The sequence below is a fragment of the Hibiscus syriacus genome, unplaced genomic scaffold (assembly GCF_006381635.1).
Source record: "Hibiscus syriacus cultivar Baekdansim isolate YM2019G1 unplaced genomic scaffold, ASM638163v2 tig00110904_pilon, whole genome shotgun sequence".
Taxonomy (NCBI): Eukaryota; Viridiplantae; Streptophyta; class Magnoliopsida; order Malvales; family Malvaceae; genus Hibiscus; species Hibiscus syriacus.
The window spans coordinates 1,273,707-1,296,527 of record NW_024062907.1 but is presented as its reverse complement, the minus strand read 5'-3'; the positions used below and the strand labels follow the sequence as shown (position 1 = coordinate 1,296,527).

The following is a 22,821-nucleotide window of genomic DNA, read 5'->3' as shown; positions in this document are numbered from 1 at the left end:
ACTTGCGACTGAACTTAATTTGGAGGTTGAGAGTTAGTTACTATCTTGTACCCTTTTTGGGACTTATTTTTACATAGTTATGATCTCCTTGTGCTTTTGGCCATTTAGAATGATTTGTGCATTTTGCAACATTTTTCATTTCACGTATTTTGAACCAATGGAATTTTGGGAAATGCATTTTTCTTGCTTTCTCCATACAAACAGATTGTGAAATATCCCTACCACACAAATGTCACTTTAGTTGTTAGTTTGTAATCAGTACGGATTCGTGTTGGGCTCATGCTCTTTTTAATGGCTGCAGAGTGTATATCCCTACCACGCGTTCCAATTGGTACTTGGCACAGTAGATATTGCCAGAATACCTTACAAAATGAAAAGTTTGTGCAACATAATGCCAATGTTGTCACTGCAGGAAGAGTTGATGGAATTGATCCAATAGAACAGATAACCAAGAGATGCATTTTTGAATTATCAAAACTCCAGAAGGAGCAATGAAGACTAAATTCTAGTGAACAATATTTTTTTTAATTTAAGGTGAAAGAACCTAGACTAAATTCTAGAGAACAATGCAAAACTACATTACATTTAATTTTAATGTTTATAAATTTTAATTTATTTTGTTAAGTCTTTTTCTGCATAACTTGTGTTGTTAATTAGATAAATCTACATGATATTAAATTTAGGTGATGTAGAGCAGAAATGAAATATGCAAAATCAACTAATCTTAGCTAAAGAAAGGTAATTAGCGGCGTTTGTTTAAAAAAACGCCGTTATAGATCTAACTTTTGCGGCGTTTGTTCCAAAAACGTCGTTATAGATCTGACATTTTGCAGCGTTTGTTCCAAAAAAGGCCGCTATAGATCTAACATTTTGTGGCGTTTGTTCCAAAAATACCGCTATATATCTGACATTTTACGGCGCTTGTTCTGAAAACACCGCTATATATCTGACATTTTACGGCGTTTGTTCCAAAAAACGCCGCTATAGATATCGACCTTTTGCGGCTTTTGTTACAAAAACGCCGCTATAGATCTTGACCTATTGCGGCGTTTTTTGTTATCAAACGCCGCGAACTTTAGCGACACTGGTATTGCAGGCGCTTTTTGCGGTGTTTTTTCTATCGTTGCAAGTGCTTTTAGCGGCGCTTAAAAACGTCGCTATAGGACTAAAAAACGCCGCTAAATCTCTATTTTGTTGTAGTGTTAGCTATATGGACATATGTTTTATCTTTGCCTGGTGGACTTGATTTATATTTAGAGGATTGTTATTTTGTGCCTAGTTTGGCTAAGAACATTATTTCTATTTCTTGTTTGGATAAGATTCGCTTTGAGATTATTATTAAGAATAATTGTTGTTCTTTGTATCTCGATAATGTTTTTTATGGTTTGACACAATTGGTTAATGGTCTCTATATTTTGGATCAAGAAAAGACCATTTATAACATTAATACTAAAAGATAAAAAACAAATGACTCGAATCAAACTTATCTTTTGCCTTGTCATTTAGGCCATATAAGTGAGAAAAGCATATCAAAACTCCATAAAGATGGATTCGTAGATTCATTTGTTTTCGAACAATATGATGTATGTGAATCATGCTTGTTGGGAAAAATGACTAAAGCTCCTTTTAATAGTAAAGGTGAGCGATCAAGTGATTTATTGGGGCTAATACGTAGTGATGTATGTGGACAGATGAATACACAAGCTAGAGGTGGATTTCATTACTTTATTACTTTCATCGATGACTTCAGTTGGTATGGATATATTTATCTTATGCGCCATAAATCTGAAGCCCTTGAAAAGTTTAAAGAAAATTAAAATTGAAGTACATAATCAACTAGGAAGAGTATTAACGCACTTCAATCAGATCGAGGTGGAGAATACTTAAGCATATAGTTTGATGAACTTCTGAAAGAATGTGGGTTTGTTTCACAGCTTACACCACCTGGTACACCACAGTGGACTGGAGTTTCTGAATGAAAGAATCGAACACCGTTAGACATGGTTCGATCGATGATGCGTCATAGTGATATTTTGACTTCTTTTTAGGGACATGCACTTGAAACATTTGCTTTCAAACTAAATCATGTTCCATCTTAATCGGTTCAAAAGACACCACACAAGATATGGACTGAGAAGCGTCCTAGTATGTCTTTTATGAATATTTGGGGTTGTGAAGCTTATGTAAAACATCAGATGTCTACAAATTGAACCTAAATCTCATAAGTGTATATTTGTTGGATATCCTAAAGAAACTAAGGGATATTATTTCTTCAACCCTAACGAGAACAAAGTGTTTGTTTCTCGAACGAGAGTTTTTCTCGAAAGAGAATTTCTCTCAAAGAAAGGGAAAAGTAGAAATATTGAACTTGGAGAATTTCAAGAACAACATTTCGATGAACCTAAAGTTGAACATGTTTCACAAGTTGTTGAGGAACAATAAATAGATTTAGAAACACAACCACTGTGCAAGTCCACAAGAGAACACCATGCACCTGAGATATTTGGATTTCTCGTTACCACACTTGGAGATGTTCTTCTTATGGATCAAGATGAGCTTAAGACTTATCAAGAGGCAGTGTCTAGCCCAGACTTTGAGAAATGGCTTGAAGCCATGATATTTGAGATGGATTCCATGTCAGTAAACCAAGTGTGGACTTTAGTTGAACCACCTGACGGGGTCAAACCTATAGGGTGTAAATGGGTTTTCAAGAAGAAAACTGATGGATGGTAATGTACAAAAATACAAGGGGTGATTATTCACTAAAGGTTTTCGACAAGTTCATGGTGTATACTATGATGAAACATTCTCCCCTGTAGCTATGTTTAAGTTTATTCAGATCTTGCTCGTAACAGTTGCATTCCATTATTATGAAATCTAGCAAATGGACGTCAAAACCGCATTTCTTAATGGAAAACTCAAATAGGATGTGTAAATGACACAACTTGAAGGTTTTGTCACTCCAGGAAATACTGGAAAGGTTTGTATGCTACAGAGGTCTATTTATGGACTAAAACAAGCTTCTCGAAGTTGGAATCTTCGTTTCAATGATGAAATCAAAGAATTTGGTTTTATCAAAAATGAAGATGAGCCTTGTGTTTATAAGAAGGCTAGTGGGAGCATTGTTTCTTTCCTAATCTTGTATGTAGATGGCATACTTATCATAGGAAATGATATACCTACTTTACAGTCTGTTAAGACTTGGTTAGGTAATTATTTTTCTATGAAATATTTGGGTGAGGTAACGTATATCTTAGGAGTTAATATCTATAGAGATAGATCAAGTAGACTTATAGGTCTGAGTCGAAGCACATATATAGACAAAGTGCTGAAAGGTTCAGTATGGAAGAATCCAAGAAAGGATTTTTGCCTATGAGATATGATATTTCTCTTTCAAAGGAAATGTGTCCTTCAACTCCACAAGAAAGAGAACAGATGAATAAGATTCCATATGCTTTAGCTATTGGTTCTATCATGCATACCATGATATGTACTCAACCAGATGTATTTTATGCTTTAAGCATGACGAGTCGGTATCATGTAAACCTGGTGAAAATCACTGGGTTGCAGTTTAAAAATATCCTTAAGTACTTAAGAAGAACTAAGGATAAATTTATTGTCTATGGAGGGGAGGAAGAGCTTAGTGTAAAAGGTTATATTGATACCATCTTCCAAACTGACAATGATGACTCACGATTGCAATTGGGTTTTGTGTTTTGTCTTAATGGATGTGTTGTGAGCTAGAAAAGTACGAAGCAAGACATAGTAGCTAATTCTACAACATTGACTGAATACATTATAGCCAGTGAAACAACAAAAGATGTTGTTTTGATCAAGAAGTTCATATCGGAACTAGGGTTGTTCCTAACATATCAAATGTTGTAGAACTTCGTTGTGACAATAATGGAGCCATTGCACAAGCAAAAGAACCCAGATCTCATCAATGGTCTAAACATATTTTAGGTGCTTTCATCTCATTCGAGAGATCATATATCGAGGAGATGTGGAAATATGCAGAGTACACATGGATGACAACATTGATGATCTCTTGACTAAGCCTCTTACACAGCAGAGGCATGATCGTCACAGTGAGTCACTCGATATTAGATATGTGAGTGATTGGTCTTAGTGCAAGTGAGAGATTGTTAGAGTATGCCCAAAGATCGATCATATGATGATTGTAATTGTAGACACGTCATTTCTGTCACATATTTTACACATATATTATATTGATTATATATTTATATATTCATTATTTATTTGTTGTATAGGTCTAAGACTAACAAATCAGGGACAAGGCCCAACAACCAAAACCCAAACGGCCCAGGACCCGTTCCAAGATTAGGGTTTCTAGAAAACCCTAATACACTGCTTCAAGACTCCAACAGCCCGCGCCCGCGTTTCACGGCAACACGACCCCACATCTGATTTTCACGACACCAATCACCAACAACCATTAGAATTTAGGAATCGATTAGAAGACTAAAAACAGTATTTTATTTTCCTATAAATGTAACATTTACATACGAAGATGGGGGGAGGAGAAAGGAAGGGGAAACAATTGTAAGGGGAGGAAGTCTCTCGGTTTTTTTTCAGTAGAAGTACAAGCATTATTTTCGAGGTTATTTGAATTTTTTTTACATTCGAATATATTTTTCTTTTCATGTATTTTTTCTATTTAAGTTCGGTATTTATTTTATTTTTAATTTTATAAATAAAAATATTATTTTTATTTTTCCTTAAAAAAACACTAAAAATGTTCATGTATATCGAACATAAATAATCACCATGTTTTATAATATCCAACGATTTTAGTTACAGCAAATAATAAAAAATATAAAGGGGTAGATCGAAATCTTACCTGTGTCGAGGGAGCATCGCCGGAGTTGGGGTATCGTCGTCGTTGGGTTTAGAGAAACGATGAAGGTGGATTTGTTGGAAAGCAGTCTGTTATGGAGAGGGGTTGAGTGTTGAACGAAGAAAAGGGGAAAATGTTAGGGCTCCATGCGCATAATAAGAATAAAATTGGGAAAGGGATTTTTTTTTAAGGGTTCACGTGTTCTGGAAATCAATAAGAAATGGAATTGCTTATATTTTAATTTTGTGTAAATCATACGTTAACTCATCATTATTTCATAGCTTTTTCCTTTCTAGTCACTGATTTTAGTTTAATCTTATTTAGATCCCTTTCTTTCCATGTGTTACATTTAAGTCATTAGATTTAGGGTCAAATCACCCTTATGTCCCCCTAGTCTAGCCATGTTTTAATATTATGATCATTATGTGCATTTTTTATTTTAAACTCTATATTTTACTTAGTTTTAATTTAGTCATTAAATTGTTATGTTTTTTTATTTGAATTTAGTTATTGTCTTTCTAGTTTCTATTAATACTATTTTAATACTTTAATTTTCTATTTGTTCTATTTTTGTACTTTACTCTTTTTTCCTTTTGCTATTTAATCCCTTAAGTTTATGTTTTTCTTTTTATGCTCGTTCCTAAAATTAATTCGATCCATAAATTTTAATTATTTCCAATTTAATTTTTAATTTGAATTTTCTTTTATTCATTTTAGTTACTATTTTTTATTTCGATTTTAATACTAACTCTTTGTGTTTGTTTGTTTTATTTTCTTACTTTATTAATATTTTTTTAGGATAATTTTAATCAATCAAAGGTAAGTAATTTGAATCAAATTTCTAAATTTTAATTTTTGCAATTAAGACAACCGACAAATTAAATGGTACTGAAAGGGCAGTTCAAGGGTGCTAATCATTCCTTGATTGTAACCTATTCCCGAACCCGGTATATTTCTGGTAAAACGTAGATCAGGTAAGATGGTATCCAATTAACCAAATTTTTTACAAAAAATAAATGATCGGTGGCGAATCCGAATATTTAATTTCAAGTCGAAGCCAAATTTCGGGCCCACTCGAAAGACGGTTGCGACAGCTTGGCGACTCTACTGGGGACATAGGTAAGTGAGTCAGGCCATAATTAATTTTCGGTTATCTTTTTAAGAGAAAATAAAAATTTAAGTTTTAATTTATCTATTCTATTCTAATTATTTATCTTTGATTATATTTTTAAGTAAATAGTTGTACTAACCGTTTTCTAATGATTTCAGCCTTCCAAACTCGTTTTTTTCCTTTAAAGCTCTATACTCGAGCTCTGAACCTTGTTTTAAGTGGGGTGAAAGTGATGCCTTCGTGTGAATTTATTCATCGTGCGGGCCTAGCAAGTAGCCTTCGGGATTCATATACATTATGTCTTCGTATGAATTTATTCACCGTGCGAGCATAAGGGAGTGTGTCCTCTCGAGTTTAACTTAGTCCACACAAGCCTGTGATGGGTTTAGGACTAAAGGTCTGGCAAGCCCAAGGGGGCACCGACAAGGAGAACTCGGGTACCGTTTTTAGAACCTAAACAGGGAGACCATGGAGAATTAGAGCCTACCCCGAAACCACATTCCAAAACCTAGGATATTTTTACCCTAACTATGTTTTTGTGTTTTTTTTTTCTTTCGTCAATTATTTATTTATTACTAACTTTTTTTTGCCTTTGTGTTTGTTTTCTAGCATTTGTATCATAACAAGAGGCTATTGATCCCTAAAAAGTGTTTGTTACACACAAAATAATCTGAATTAATGGACAAAGGTGTTGTAATACAAGAGATTAAAAACACCGAGGCACGACTATGGTCTGAGAAGACTCAGAAAGAGAAGGGAGACAGTCTTCAGAGTAACTATGTGTCAGAGCTGGTTAGCTACACCTCTGTCAGCCTGAAACAGAACGATGTCCAAGAGCAGCGGAACATTTGGGATAGTTGGAAGAATGACAGAAAGAAGAAGTTCAACCAACGATATGGTGATATTGCCTCTTACTCCATGTCAAGACTGATGAGCCCCTGCTCCGAGTATTGATTCAATTCTGGAACTCGGGATATAGTCATGGTGCCCACCATCGAAGAGTATATTACCCTATTGCACTGTGAAAGTATCAGACTAGAGAGGGTATATATCAAACTCATCAAGAGTCAGCCTTTCAAGAATGGACTGGCTAAGATTGCAGGGGTTGATGAAAAATGGGTAACTGATCGACTCCGACATAAAGGTAATGGGGAAGGAATCAAGTGGATCCACATAAAGCAACTAATGAAGAACCACCCTGATGAATGGAAGACTATAGACCTTTTTGTACTGGGTCTGTACGATTTGATTATCTTTCTGAAGACCCTGGGGTGCATTGGCGCATCCGTTGTGGAACTATTTGAGCAACTTCCAAGGCGAGTCAACCCAGCACCGGCTATCTTGGCCGAGACCTTTCAGTCTCTTAATCATTGCAGAAGAACTGATGGAGGAATGTTCATTGGGTGTGTTCAGTTCTTTCAAGTTTGGATTCACAACCACTTCTGGAAGACTAACGGGGTCGCTTACCGTCGATTTAGCACCTCCTATTCACCTTTGGGAGAGTTCATCACTATGAAATGGCATGAAGGCGCTACAAAGGAAAAGTGGATGAAGGTATTCACTCATCTTCAGGACCGGGATATTACTTGGAGAGCCCCCTAGTTGTTCCTTAGTGATGTTCTTTTTCGGTGTGGGGATTCTGATACTATGACCTTACTTGGACTTTGGGGCGCAGTTGGGTATGCTCTATCGTTGGCACTTAGACAATATGGGGCATGTCAGTTCGTCCTGGCCACATACAATTATCTGCATCAGAGTTTGTGTACCATGGTGATAACTATAAAAAGATGATCAAAGAAGTAACTGACTCATGGAAGAAATTGTTTCGGATGGATATTGTGGCTGCAAGAGACATGCTTACTCCAGATTATGTGGAGTGGCGAAGATTGAGAAAAATGACAACATCCTGGTGCCAGACTGTGAAGACACCCGAACCATAGAGGAACATCTCAGGCCTGTCCCTTCCGAACTTGAGATAGCCAAGACAGAGTTTGAAGCTGTGAATAATGAGCTGAAGCAGAGGGTAAAAGAACTTGAAACTGAACGCTATCAGTGGAAGAGATGCGACACTCAGAAAGATCGAGCAAACAAACTAGAGAAAGAATAGAAGAAAATCAGTTTCGAGCTCGAAGACTTGAGAAAGGGATATTAAGATAAAGTCAAGGATAACTCCAATTTGAAATGAACTTCTGAATACTGGAAAAACGAAGCTCATAGCCTGAAAAGGAAGTTTGAGGGGTCTGATGAGCAGCTGAAGACTGCTCAGAGGTGCTTAGCAGATAGTCAACATTATAACCAATGCTTGAGAATCCAGGTGGCTGATCTGCATAAACAACATGAGAAAGATGGCAAAAAAAATGCTGAGTTAGAAGCCATTATGGATGGGTTCAAGAAACAAGCAAGCCTAGCAAGGGAAGCTGGAGTGGTTCGACAAGGCATTCAACCAGTGACAGATGAAGGAAGAAGACTTGCCAACCTATTAGAAGATGTTCGGGGTCTGGAGGATTTAGTCCAAATGTACCTTTAAGATTGTCTTTATGTCTCTTAAAAGATAAAACATTTTTTTAAATGAGGATTATTTATAATAACGGACACTTTTCTAGATCAATGCCTCTAAATTATATACATCATGCATTGCATTATTTGTATTTTATATGTTTTCCATGTTTTTACATTCGTATTAACTAACAGAACATGTCTCAGAAAGAGAAAGAGAAAACAACAAGTTTACCTTCACGAGCTCAAGACACACATCATCCGCACAATACTCGGACAAAGAATAAACAAATGGAAGCCAGAATTGAGAAAATCAATGAGAACATGGCAAAATTGTAGAAAGAACTTGAAGATAAGATAGCCCAAAACAGTATGAGTACCCTGGATTCTATCACAAAAAGTCAGAAATCTTTGGTAGACCAAATCGTGGCTATGTTGTCGAATTTACAGCAGGCCAGTGCACCAGGGGTAGTTCATCCGAAAGGGTAGCTTTACCACCGACCCCACTAGTGGTTGTTTCATCCGGGATCTTACCTGGATTACAAGGTGATTCATCTGCCACCAAAGGGAAAGTTGTATCGGTTGCAAATATACAAACTTCTACAACCAACCCTGACAATCATCCAGATGACTGCCCTATCCCAGATTTTGACGAAAGGATAAGGTAAAGAAAATGGAAGAGAAGATTAGAATGTTGGAAGACCAGATGAAGATGGTCAAAGGGGACCACGACTTTTACAGGGTGGATGCAATGGAGCTGAGCTTGGTTCCTAATTTGGTGTTTCCACCAAAATTCAAAGTCCCGAGTTCGAGAAGTTCGACGGGAACAGCTTCCCTTCAGCCCATATCACCATGTTTGTCGGAAGATGAAATGGTATGGGGGAAATGACCAACTCCTGATCCACTACTTCCAGGAGAGTTTCTCTGGTTCAGCTATCTGGTGATACAACCAGCTCAGCCGAACTCATATCAAGACGTGGAAAGACTTAGCCAAGTCTTTCTTAGAGCAGTACAAGCACATTAATGATATGAGACCAGACCGAGTTATATTGCAGAGCCTGGAGAAGTAGCATAACGAGAGTTTCGATAGTACGCACAGAGATGGAGGGATTTGTCTGTCCAAGTTCATCCACCCTTGGATGAAAAGGAAACTAGAAAGCTGTTTGTACAGACCCTGAAGGCACCTTACTTCGGGCACCTGGTGGCAATCACATCGGGAAGTTTCTCAGATTTAGTCATGGCCGGTGAAATAATCGAACTGGCCATCAAACAAGGAAAAATTGAGGGAGGAGACTCCAGTAAGAAGCCTCCCATGAAGAACAAAGAGCGAGAGATCAACAATATCAATACCTACAATGCTAACAAAGGTGTCACGATCTCAAGTTCAAAAACCACTGCAGCTGCACCATCCGGTACTTCTAATCAAACTTAGAGAGAACCAAGGAAGGAAAGGGAAAGGGAGCAGTTTGATCCCATTCCCATGATATAAAGAGTTATACCAATAACTCTTCGACACTCAAGCGGTGTCACCTTACCCTATGGATCCAATAAAGCCTCCTTACCCGAGATGGTTCGACGAGAACGCCCTCTGCGAATATCATGATGGTGTGCAAGGGCACTCAATTAAAAATTGTCTCGCATTCAAGAGGCTTGTACAACGAATGCTGAACAAGAACTGGATCCATTTCAACTCCAGAACACCGAACATGGCCTAGAATCCCTTACCTAATCATCTAGAAACTGGAATCAATGTAGTCACCACAGAGAATGGCAGGAGAATCAAGACCAGTGTTTTGGAAGATAAAGCTCCTTTGGCTTGGGTTTGGAGCCAAATGGTAAAGGTGAGGCTTCTTGTACCCCAGTCGTACAAAAAGGATTGAAGGTGGTAATCACTGCTGTTACCATAACAAAAGGACATAAGGTGCAAGATTGCCCAGAATTCAAGTTATTAGTCCAGCTCAAGATGGACAAGAAAGATCTAGAATTTTACGAAGAAGTTCAGGATTCCCCGAAAGTATATGTTTACGCTACTGGAGAATCATCAGACAAAAGAATCGGTAGGGGTAGTTCTTTGATAATTACCCCTAAAGCAAAGACAACAACAACACAAGCCAAGGTGGTTATCACAGCACCTCAACCTTTTCAGTACAAGGACAATCGACAAGTGCCTTAGAAGTACGAATGTCATGTGAGTACTTCCAAAGAATGTGATAGCAAAGTGGGGTAGAGACCACTTGAGCCCTTCAAGGAGGATGTACTAGCTATCAACAAACCCATAAAAGAGAGGAAGCTAAAGAGTTCCTTAAATTCTTGAAGCATAGCGAGTACAATATTGTAGAACAACTCCACAACTTGCCAACACGTACTTCAATGTTGACACTTTTGTTAAATTCAGAGGCATATCGGGAGGCACTGTTGAAAGTCCTAAATCAAACGTTCGTGCACAGAACATACCAGTCAACAAGATAGATCGACTGGTGAACAATATTCAAGCTGATAATCTCATCTTATTCTCGGATGATGAGATTCCATCCGGAGGAAGAGGTCGAACAAAGGCATTACATATCACCACATATTGCAAGGGGCATGCCCTACCAAGTGTATTAATTGACAATGGTTTAGCCTTGAATGTAATGCCTTTAGTCATATTAAAGAGGTTGCCAATAGATACCTCACATATGAGAGCTTGTTAGAATGTGGTCCGAGCATTTGTTGGGACCAAAAGAGAGGTTATTGGCAAGATCGAGGTGCCGTTAACCATCAGACCAGCCACCTACAATGTCAAGTTTCTAATGATGGATATCATGCCTTCTTACAAATGTCTTTTGAGAAGACCTTGGATCCATCAAGCTGGTGCAGTACCGTCCACATTGCATCAAAAAGTTAAATTTGTTATTGACGGGGCCTTAGTAATCATCAATGCTGAGGAAGATATCCTGGCAAGCGTAACCACAGAAGCCCCATACATCGAAGTAGACGAAGAAGCAGTAGAATGTTCATTTCATTTCTTGGAGTTTGTGAATGCCACATTCGTGGTAGAAGGAAGAAGGATTCCTAAACCCTAACTTTCCAAGTGTACCAAGATGGAGATCATACAAACTTTGAGAAGAGGTGCCAGAATCAGAAAAGGGTTTGGGAAGCATCTGTAATGAATGATTAATCTAGTCCTTCCTATTTCAAAACTAGATCAGTTTGGGCTCGGTTTTCAGCCCATTCATCATGAAAAGAGGAAGGAGATCCAGAAGAACCAGGACAGAAGAATAGCCAGGTTGATTGGAAGTGAACTTCAATGGGAACCCATGACATTCCCACCTCTTTGCCACACATTCTAATCAGGTGGTTATGTGTTTGAGACCACCTCATCTGACTTAGAAGCAGCTCTTGAAGATCTGAGCATCAATGTCGTGACCGCAGAAGATGTTGACAACACAGATAGATCCGGAATTTACCTTCTACCACTTGGGTTTGTGCCTAACAATTGGTTGGTGGAAGAACTACATGTGGTTTATAAGAGTCTTTCAGAGTAATATTCGAACTATCCCTATTTACCTATACCTGGGGCAATAGGTGATCTTTTGTAAGCGTGAATGAACATTATTGTTTAATTTCAATAGAAGATGCATTTTACCCTTTCCATGGCAAACAAGTTTTTCTTTATTCTTATTTTGTTTCTTTTGAATTCATTTTATACCTTCTTCATTTTAGTAATCCATTTCCATTTTCTTTTGAATTTAATTTTTGACTATTATGTGTGGGATGTTTTCCTCTCACGCATACACATTCTTTGTTTCCTTTAGGTCCCCAGATAACAATAATGTAGGCACTGATGATCCTAACCAAGAAGTGGATTTTGAATCGGCCATATGTCTCAGAAAATTTGATGAATGCGAAAATGAAGAGGAGTGCAACCTGCCTACTGAATTGTTGAGAATGGTAAAAAGAGAAGATAAACAAATACTGCCACACAAGGAGGCGATCGAAATTCTGAATATGGGTATTGAAGAAGTTCGAAAGGAGGTTAAAATTGGCACAACTCTTTCGAATGAAGCAAGAAAAAACCTGATAGTCTTACTTCAAGAGTACAAAGATGTGTTCGCTTGGTCGTATCAAGACATGCCGGGATTAGACACATATATGGTAGTTCACAAACTGCCTATCAAGCCAGAATGCAAACCCGTGCAGCAAAAACTGAGGAGAATGCGACCAGGAATGCTCTTTAATATCAAGAAATAGGTCAAGAAGCAATTTGATAACGGTTTTCTTCAAGTGGCCAAATATCCGGAGTGGGTGGCCAACATAGTGCCTGTGCCAAAGAAAGACGGGAAAGTACGCATGTGTGTCGATTACCGAGACCTTAAAAAGGCAAGTCCCAAATATAACTTTCCTCTGCCACATATAGACACTCTAGTGGACAATACAGTCGGGAACGCCTTATATTCATTCATGGATGGGTTTTCAGGGTATAATCAGATCAAGATGCATCCTGAGGACATGGAGAAGACTACGTTCGTTACAATATGGGGGAACTTTTTGCTATAAAGTGATACCCTTCGGATTGAAAAATGCTGGGGCAACTTATCAGAGAGCTATAGTGACCCTGTTTCACAATATGATGCATAAAGAGATCGAGTTTTATGTCAACGACATGATTGTCAAGACACAAACTGAGAATGAACATGTCGAGAATATGAGAAAGCTCTTCCAGAGATTGAGAAAGTTCCAGCTAAAACCGAACCCTAGAAAATGCACTTTTGGGGTAATATACGGGAAGTTATTAGGCTTCGTGGTAAGTAGGAAAGGCATCGAGGTTGATCCTGATAAAGTCAAGGTTATCCAGAATCTGCCTCCCCCACGAACACAAAAAGAGGTCCGAGGTTTCCTGGGAAGATTGAACTACGTAGCACGATTCATATCTCAGTTAACCAATAAATATGACCATATCTTTCGTCTTCTTTGAAAGAACAACCCTGGAACATGGGATGAAAACTGCCAGATTGCATTCGAAAAAGTAAAGGAGTATTTTCTCGTACTCCTATCCTGATGTCCCCTGTCACAGGAAAACCTCTGTTCTTATATCTATCCATATTTGAGAACTCAATAGGGTGTGTCCTGGGTTAACATGACGAATCTGGAAGAAAGGAAAGAGCCATATATTATCTGAGCAAAAAGTTCACTGATTGCGAGGTCAGATATCCTCCTATCGAGAAGGTTTGTTGTGCTCTAGTATGGGCTACAAAAAGACTCCGATAATACATATTGTATCACACGACTTGGTTGATTTCCAAGTTAGACCCACTAAAGTACATGATGTGTGTGCCTGCTCTATCTGGAAGGTTAGCCCGATGGCAGATGTTATTATCTGAATTCGACATTGAGTATGTGAGCCAGAAAGTAGTAAAAGGAAGTGCCATATCAAATTTCTTAGCAAGCAGAACCGATAAGAACTATGAGCCGTTGGACTTTGATTTCCTAGACGAAGACTTGAGGTTATATCCTTAGAAAAAATAGAGTCTTCAGCATATAGTTCTTGGAGAATGCATTTCGATGGTGCATCAAATGCATTAAGACATGGTATTGGGGAAATCTTGATCTCTCCAGAAGGGAGTCACTAACCATTTACTAGCAGACTGAACTTCGATTGCTCCAATAACATGGCAGAGTATGAAGCCTGTGTCTTGGGAATTCGAGCGGCATTGGGGCAAAATATAAAGGCCTTAAGGGTATACGGAGACTCAGCCTTAGTAATCTATCAGCTCCATGGAGAATGGGAAACCAATGATGTAAAGCTGGTAGAGTACCGGAAACTAGTATTGGATCTGCTTGAAGAGTTTGATGGGGTCACCTTCCACTATGTACCAAGAGAAGAAAATCAAATGGTTGATGCTCTAGCTACCTTGGCAACTGTATTCAAGGCTGGCGAAGAGTCTGAAATGATGTCAATTAACATGCAGTCATATAAATACCCAGCTCATTGTTACCAAATCGAGGAAGTGAAAGACACTAAGCCTTGGTACTATGACATTTTACAATACATCAAGCATCGAAATTTCCAAAAGAAGTCACTGAAACTGATAAAAGAACCATTAGAAGGATGGCAGCTGGATATGTCCTTGATGGAGAGGTCTTGTACAAGAAAAGTCATGATCGAGTCCTATTAAGGTGCGTAGATACAGAAGAGGCTAGATGATAGTGGAAGAATACATGACGGAGTATGTGGAACACATGCAAATGGACATATGATGTCGAGACAAATAATGAGATGCGGATATTTCTGGTCCACACTGGAAAGTGATTGCATCAACTATGCAAGAAGATGTCATAAATGCCAAATTTACGGAGACAAAATAAATGTTCCACCTCATCCGCTTCATGTCATGACGTCACCATGGCCTTTCTCTATGTGGGGGCATGGACGTTATCGAGCAAATACATCCAAAGGCTTTAAATGGTCACCGTTTTATCCTTGTAGCCATCGATTATTTCACCAAGTGGGTAGAGGTTGCTTCCTACGCTAGTGTCACTCAGTCCACTATTTGCAAGTTTTTGAAGAAAGAGATCATATGTCGGTATGGTTTACCTGAAAGAATCATCACCGATAATGCTACAAACTTGAACAACAAAATGATGAAGGTTGCTTGTGAACAATTCAACATAAAGCATCACAATTCCACTACCTACAGACAAAAGATAAATGGAGCAGTAGAAGTAACGAATAAAAACATTAAAAAGATAGTGGAGAAAACGACCGAAACCTACAAAGACTGGCATGAAAAGTTTTCTTTCGCTTTGTTTGCTTACCAAACCTCGGTACGAACCTCGACTGGGACAACTCTATTTTCACTAGCTTATAGAATGGAAGCAGTACTGCCCATTGAAGAAGAAATTCCGTCACTCTGGGTCCTGATAGAAGTCAAACTGGATGACGCAGAATGGGTGCAATCCAGATATGATCAGCTTAATCTGATAGAGGAAAAGAGACTGAAAGCCATTCACCATGGTCAAATATATCAGAAATGAATGATTCGAGCACATGACAAGAAGGTGCGCCCGAGAATATTCCGAGAAGGAGATCTGGTGCTAAAGAGAATTTGGCCAGTCCAAAATTCCCGAGGAAAATGGACGCCAAATGGGAAGGACCTTATGTCGTAAAAAAGGCATTTTCCAGAGGAGCCCTTGTCCTGATTAAATTGACGGACCTAAACTGCCACATCCTATCAATTCAGATGCAGTCAAGAAATACTTCTCTTAGGATGAAAACCCGAGAGGGCGACCTAAGTCAAAAAAAAAGAAAAGGAAAAACGTTTAGGGTGAAAACTCGAAAGGGCGCCCTAAATTGAAAAAAAGAGAACAAAAAGAAAGAGAAAAGGAAAATAAGGTGGGTTCAAGATGAAAACCCGTAGAGGGCGTCTTGCAATCCAAAGGATGGGTCCAAGTTAAAAACTCGAAAGGGCGATTTGGATATTGACTCAAGAAATCCAAACAGTGGAAATATCCCGGCACCTAAATCTTCTACAGAATCAATGAGTTAGAAAGGTTGCGCTCTTCAGAACGTTGTCATTTTTGAAGATCCCTTGGCAAAGGCTGCGTTTAAGGTCACCTAACGACTTTTCAGCTCAGAAGTATCCACATTATTGAGAGCTAAGACTTTCATACTTCATCATGTATGTTTGTCGTGTATTTGTTCTTCTTTCCCTTATGAATAAAGACAATCTTTTCTCTAAATCAATTCCTTTTGAGCATCTTGGATTGAACTTAAACCTAATGATTTGTTTACTCCTGCAAAAGATAATCGCATATTACTGTACAAAGATTCGTTGAAAAGTACAGGTACCCGGAAGCAGATCAAGGCTAATGCACATACTTGAGATGGTCGAGAAGCATTTCCCAAATCAAAGAAAAAAGAATATTATATTTATACATTTGAAGAATTCAAGATCAGGGATCAAAACTTCAAGATTGCAGAATCAAGATTCCAGACATGCAACCGGAGATCGAGATTTCTCTCCAGAGCCCAAAATAACATATGTTGCATATGCATTTTAGGCATACCTAAGAGCATTACATCCATCACATGTCTGCATCATTTTGCAGGTTTTAGCTAGAGTCAATTTTAACTTTGCAGCGAAGGATATTGACTCGGGACAACGCAACTTACATTGGATTTCAAGTTCATGGCGAAGGATATCCAAGTCTCAAGGCTCAACTTCACAACGAAAGGCCATATACGATTCCAACTTTACAACGAAGGATATCATACCCCAACATATAAACTCAACCTCACGACGAGGGAATCATTTCATGATTTCATTCAAAGTCTTAACATCGGATTCAACTCTACAACAGAGGGGCAGCTTTAGACACGTCATTTCTATCACATATTTTACACATATATTATATTTATTATATATTTATATATTCATTATTTATTTTTGTATAGGTCCAAGACCAATAAATCAGGGACAAGGCCCAACAACCAAAAACCCAAACGGCCCAGACCCATTTTAAGATCAAGGTTTCCAAAAAACCCTAGTGCATCGCTTTAAGACTCCAACAGCCGCGCCCGCGTTTCACGGCAACACGTCCCCACATCCGATTTTCACGACGCTAATCACCAACAACCATACAACAACTATTAGACTTTAGGAATCGATTAGAAGACTAAAAACAGTATTTTATTTTCCTATAAATATAACATTTATATACGAAGATAGGGGGAGGAGAAAGGCAGGGGAAACAATTGTAAGGGGAGGAAGTCTCTCGGGTTTTTTCAGCAGAAGTACAAGCAATATTTTTAAGGTTATTTGATTTTTTTACATTCGAATATATTTTTCTTTTCATATATTTATTTGCTATTTAAGTTCGGTATTTATTTTATTTTTATTTTTATTTTTATAAATAAAAATATGATTTTTATTTTTCCTTAAAAATACTCATGTATATCGAACATAAATAATCACCATGTTTTATAATATCCAACGATTTCAGTTACAGCAAATAATAAAAAATATAAAGGGGTAGATTGAAATCTTACCTGTGTCGAGGGAGCATCGCCGGAGTTGGGGTATCGTCGTCGTTGGGTTTAGAGAAGCGATGAAGGTGGATTTGTTGGAAAGCAGTATGTTGTGGAGAGGGGTTGAGTGTTGAACGAAGAAAAGGGGAAAATGTTAGGGCTCCATGCGCATAATAAGAATAAAAATGGGAAAGGGATTTTTTTAAGGGTTCACGTGTTCTGGAAATCAATAAGAAATGGAATTGCTTATATTTTAATTTTGGGTAAATCATACGTTAACTCATCATTATTTCATAGCTTTTTCCTTTCTAGTCACTAATTTTAGTTTAATCTTTCGTTCAATGTGTTACATTTAAGTCATTAGATTTAGGGTCAAATCACCCATGTCCCCCTAGTCTAGCCATGTTTTAATATTATGATCATTATGTGCATTTGTTTTATTTTAAACTCTATATTTTACTTAGTTTTAATTTAGTCATTAAATTGTTATGTTTTTTATTTGAATTTAGTTATTGTCTTTCTAGTTTCTATTAATACTATTTTAATCCTTTAATTTTCTATTTGTTCTATTTTTGTACTTTACTCTTTTTTCCTTTTGCTATTTAATCCTTTAAGTTTCTGTTTTTCTTTTGCAGCTCGTTCCTAAAATTAATTCGATCCATAAATTTTAATTATTTCCAATTTAATTTTTAATTTGAATTTTCTTTTATTCCTTTTAGTTACTATTTTTTATTTCGATTTTAATACTAACTCTTTGTGTTTGTTTGTTTTATTTTCTTACTTTATTTATGATTTTTTACGATAATTTTAATCAATCAAAGGTATTTTTGAATCGAATTTCTAAATTTCAATTTAAATTTAAATTTTTGCAATTAAGACAACCGACAAATTAAATGGTACCGAAAGGGCAGTTCAAGGGCGCTAATCCTTCCTTGATTGTAACCGACTCCCGAACCCGACATATTTATGGTAAAACGCAGATCAGGTAATATGGTATCTCTGATCAACCAAATTTTTTACAAAAAATAAATGATCGGTGGCGACTCCTAATATTTAATTTCAAGTCGAAGCCAAATTTCGGGCCCACTTGAAAGACGGTTGCGACAGTAATAATACATTTATTTACCAATTTTATTGAATAAAGTCATTGCCACTATTATTTTCAGTTATATGTCTTTTTTAACATAAACTGAAAGATAATAAAGTTCATATAATAACATTATTAGTATTAGAAGATCCATAATCAAGTATTATTATGGGCATAGACAATAATAATACGCTTAATGCTAACATGTTATTGATTGATGACAATGAGTTGTCATTGACAAGAGATGTCAGAATTGATACATGATTATATTGTTAGAGAACAATGTATTGGATTTACCCACTATGAGCATAGGTCTTGGATTATTATGTGACGGTCATAATATTGCTCATGGTGATTATTATCTGTATAATCCTCAGACTTGAGATCAATGTTATCCAAACATATATTGTTGTATGTTTTGATACAGTTAAACAAGCTCTATAATTGGTTGTACTAAAAGACTGCTATTGAATATATCTCGATATATGTAGTGGGGTGTGTATGATTAAGATAGGATTTGTCCTTCCTACATAATAGGAAATATATCACAGGCCACTTGATTTAGTGAGACTAGAAATATATGATCATGCTCGAATAAGTTGATATGAGATATCACAAATTATTCGTTAATTATAGTTTACTCTAGATATCAAGAAACAATAGATGGGCTATACAAGTGTGACTATTCCAAGACTTGTGCCTATTCTAGATATAAAGGACAAAAGGATGTAATACATAAAAGAGTTAATCACGAAGATGATATCTCGAATCATAATTTCTTGTAACTTAGGTGACAATGATATATTGCTAGATGTCACTCATTGAATGTAATATTAGAATTGTTCTAATAATTACTACTAATGTTACAAGAACCTACAAGGTCACACCCCAGGATTGAAATGAGAAAAGATGTACAATTTGTTGTACGTTACTAAAATATATCTAGAGTTAATATATGTATATTTGATATATATATGATTTTAATTATCTCGAATATAGTAAGTAAACATTAAAATAATGTAATTCTGATTACAACTCTTTTAATAGAAATTTAATTCGGAATAATTAAATAAGAGTTTAAATAAACATTAAAGATTGTAATTCGGATTATAAGTCTTTAATGGATATTTAATTTGAATTAATTAAATAACATTTTAATTAATTCAAAATAACTTAAAACCCTTAACATGTTAGGGTAACTTGGATATTTAAAGTGAGGTAAGGTCTAGCAGCTGTTTCTTCTTCAGCAGTTTTTCTCAAAACAGTTTTTGGGAAAAGTAAATTTGCTCTCAATCGGGTGAACTAAGTAGAGGCCGAGACGTGTTTTCGTGGAGGCTTACGATACGAACCGTTCGTGATCACTATTCGCTGCTGCTATCTTTGCTGTTTTTCAAGGAACCCATTGAAAGTATTCGCATCCTTTCCTCCTGATTTCGGTTTTACATACTTGGATCACTGGTGAGACCATCGAGTTTTTGTTTCTACTACGCCATGGGGTGCACCGATGGTCCCAACATTGGCTTGGTCTCACATAGCAATCAAGATAAGATTTAAGGATATATGTTATACTTGATTGATGCAACCACACATACATAACTAAGGGCCCAAAGGCCACACAACACTGACATCGCTAACCCACTCCTCATGAGCGCTCCAGCCTCGGGCCCTAGTTAGCCATTGAAGTTCCTCACTCACTGATTGAGACATATACAAATATTATATACAAACAAGACAATCATCACATACACACAAACACACAAGGGTGTTCATTGGCCAAACACCTGAATCAATGTTCCACAAGGGCAGCTAGGGTAGCCTAGCTACACCTAGCATAGCTGGACACACTAGTGAGGTCATTCTCTCACTATTCGCTATATCGCTCATTCTCTCATCTAGAACGTTATACAAGGGTTTATTAGTTTTTTATTATTGATAATTTATTAAACGACTCTATTCTGGTCATTAGCACCTAAAGGGTGTTTAGTCATTTATTTCTCTAGATAAATCTCTAAGTGTTTCATGGTTTTATGATGATTACTATGTTCGTTGTTCACTGTTGTATCACTAGTTAGCCCGATATCTGACTCGGGCTCATTACTAGGTAGCAACACTTTAATCGCTCTTATCATGCTTTTCCCCAGTATCCCTTGAATTGGAGGGACGACTTATATGATCTTAGTTCAGTGATGTTATCAATGCACACACTTTTCGTTATTACTGAATCTGAATTACCGATTGTCGGTACATCCTCTACAATTATCCTTGTTCTTAATTATTCAATACGTGCTTGATTGAAGATACTTTGACGTAGTACACTTAGTATGGTTACATCGGTTGTAATCGTCTCTTATGAGTGTTTTTAAGTATCTTTGGTCATTTGTGTCGCTCATAGACTAATTTCCACCCTTACGAATCATCCTTAGCTCTTACAGACCCTAAAAAGGTAAAATCTAACCATCCAAAGTGAGTAGTATCGACACTCTACTCATAGTATCGATACTAAAAATGGCTTCTACTTACTGAAAAATGGCCCAATATCAATACTGTAGGGACAATATTAATACTCTTCCTAACAAATCGACACACATAACTATTTTACCCCCAAAATTTGTCCTAGTTCATCTAGTCTCGATATTGTTCATCCAGTATCGATACAAAACCCATAATTTTTTATTTAAGCTCAGGAAACACCAAAAAATCATCTCTATTGTCTTAGTTTGGTTCCTAATCATGTACTAAAGCTTTAGGAGGTTACTTAGGGTCATAAAGTATTATAAAAACACATTCTTTACATATAAAACATCATTTAATCATGAAATCAAATATAAACCCTAAAATGCACAAATACTAAAATCTTAGCAATTTTTTATATTTATGAAGCCTTAACACTCCAAAGGATTAGAAATACACTACATTGATGTTATAACCCCAAAATGAAGCTCCTTTCTTAGCCACACTTCTTTCCTATAAGACTTTGAAGAAACCCCCCACTTTCTCTTTAGCTATAAAGAACCCAAGGTTTTGAAACATCCAGACAAGTTTACTATAGAGATTGAAGATGAAATTGATGTTTAAAGAAACATTAAAGAGCTTAACGAACTTACTCTTAGCTATGGGACATGGAGAGGATGAAGGAGAAGGAAATGGGAATGAAGAAAATAAAAAGAAGATAGATGAAAAGAGATATAAAACTTTCATCTTTTCATAAATGGGAAAAATGCACTATTGATCCCTCCACATCTTTCTACTATTTGAAGACCCCTTTTTTATGACCTTTTGGGCTCAATTCACAACAAATTAAACCCACACTCGGCCTAATGTCTTTAATTATGAACTCCACGAGGTTCACATACATCTCAGGTAAACTCAAAATTACTAGCCCAGAATTTGTGGTGTTACAGAACCCATCCCTCAAAGTATTCTAACAGAAGATCATACCAAGGAAGTATGATGTTAATGGGGATTAATGTTAAGAGGTTAATGTCTACAAAAGATTAGAAAATTAACTTTGGAGACTCAGATTCTTCTCAAGTCTTTGACGAGGCAATTAGTTACCTTTTGATTGACTCAACTCAAATGAACGACTTCATTATCAAGAGAAATATTTGTTGCTAGCGAAAATTCAAAAGAATTCTACAATGGAAAATTTTTCAAAAAAATGTAGGGGTTACAACAGCAAATGAAACTTTGTGGACCTTTCTATAGTTTCACAAACCATCCCATAAAGGTAAAAGGATCAATTGTGCTACCTATGAATTTAGAGAATGACAAGCACACTGTCATTGTCAAAATTAACTTTCTAATAGTGGATCACCTTTCCATCTACGACGCGATATTCAAAAGACATCTCATAAGGTACGAGCTACTTTTTGACTCACAATAAAGTTATCACTCTCTTAGGAGAGTGATATATGAAGACAAACCAATAATTGATTAGAGAAAATTATTTGAGATCCATACAGATCTCTCAATAAGTTCCCACAGAACCTTCAGAATCGACACCCAAGCTAATGCAAGTTGATAGGGGTATCAATGTCTTAGAATGACAACAAGTCAAATTGGAGAATCTGGACGTCATAGGTGATAAGAAATGTTACTTTTTCTAGAAGTCTTGGATCGCAACAGATGCATCTGCAAAATATGTATCCGTTGTTAATAACTAATATATATTAGTGGCTGTGGTGGTGGTGGTGGTGGCTTTGTAGGATATCACAATATGGCCATATAGGATAAAAACAAATAGTGCTTAGAGGGAAGTG

At 36.8% G+C, this 22,821-nt stretch overlaps 1 pseudogene; it reads right to left on the bottom strand.

Moving 5' to 3' along the window:
• Window positions 1-544: 544 nt before the first annotated feature.
• The window catches only part of LOC120146229, a 28,887-nt pseudogene continuing 6,610 nt past the window's right edge, over window positions 545-22,821 (bottom strand).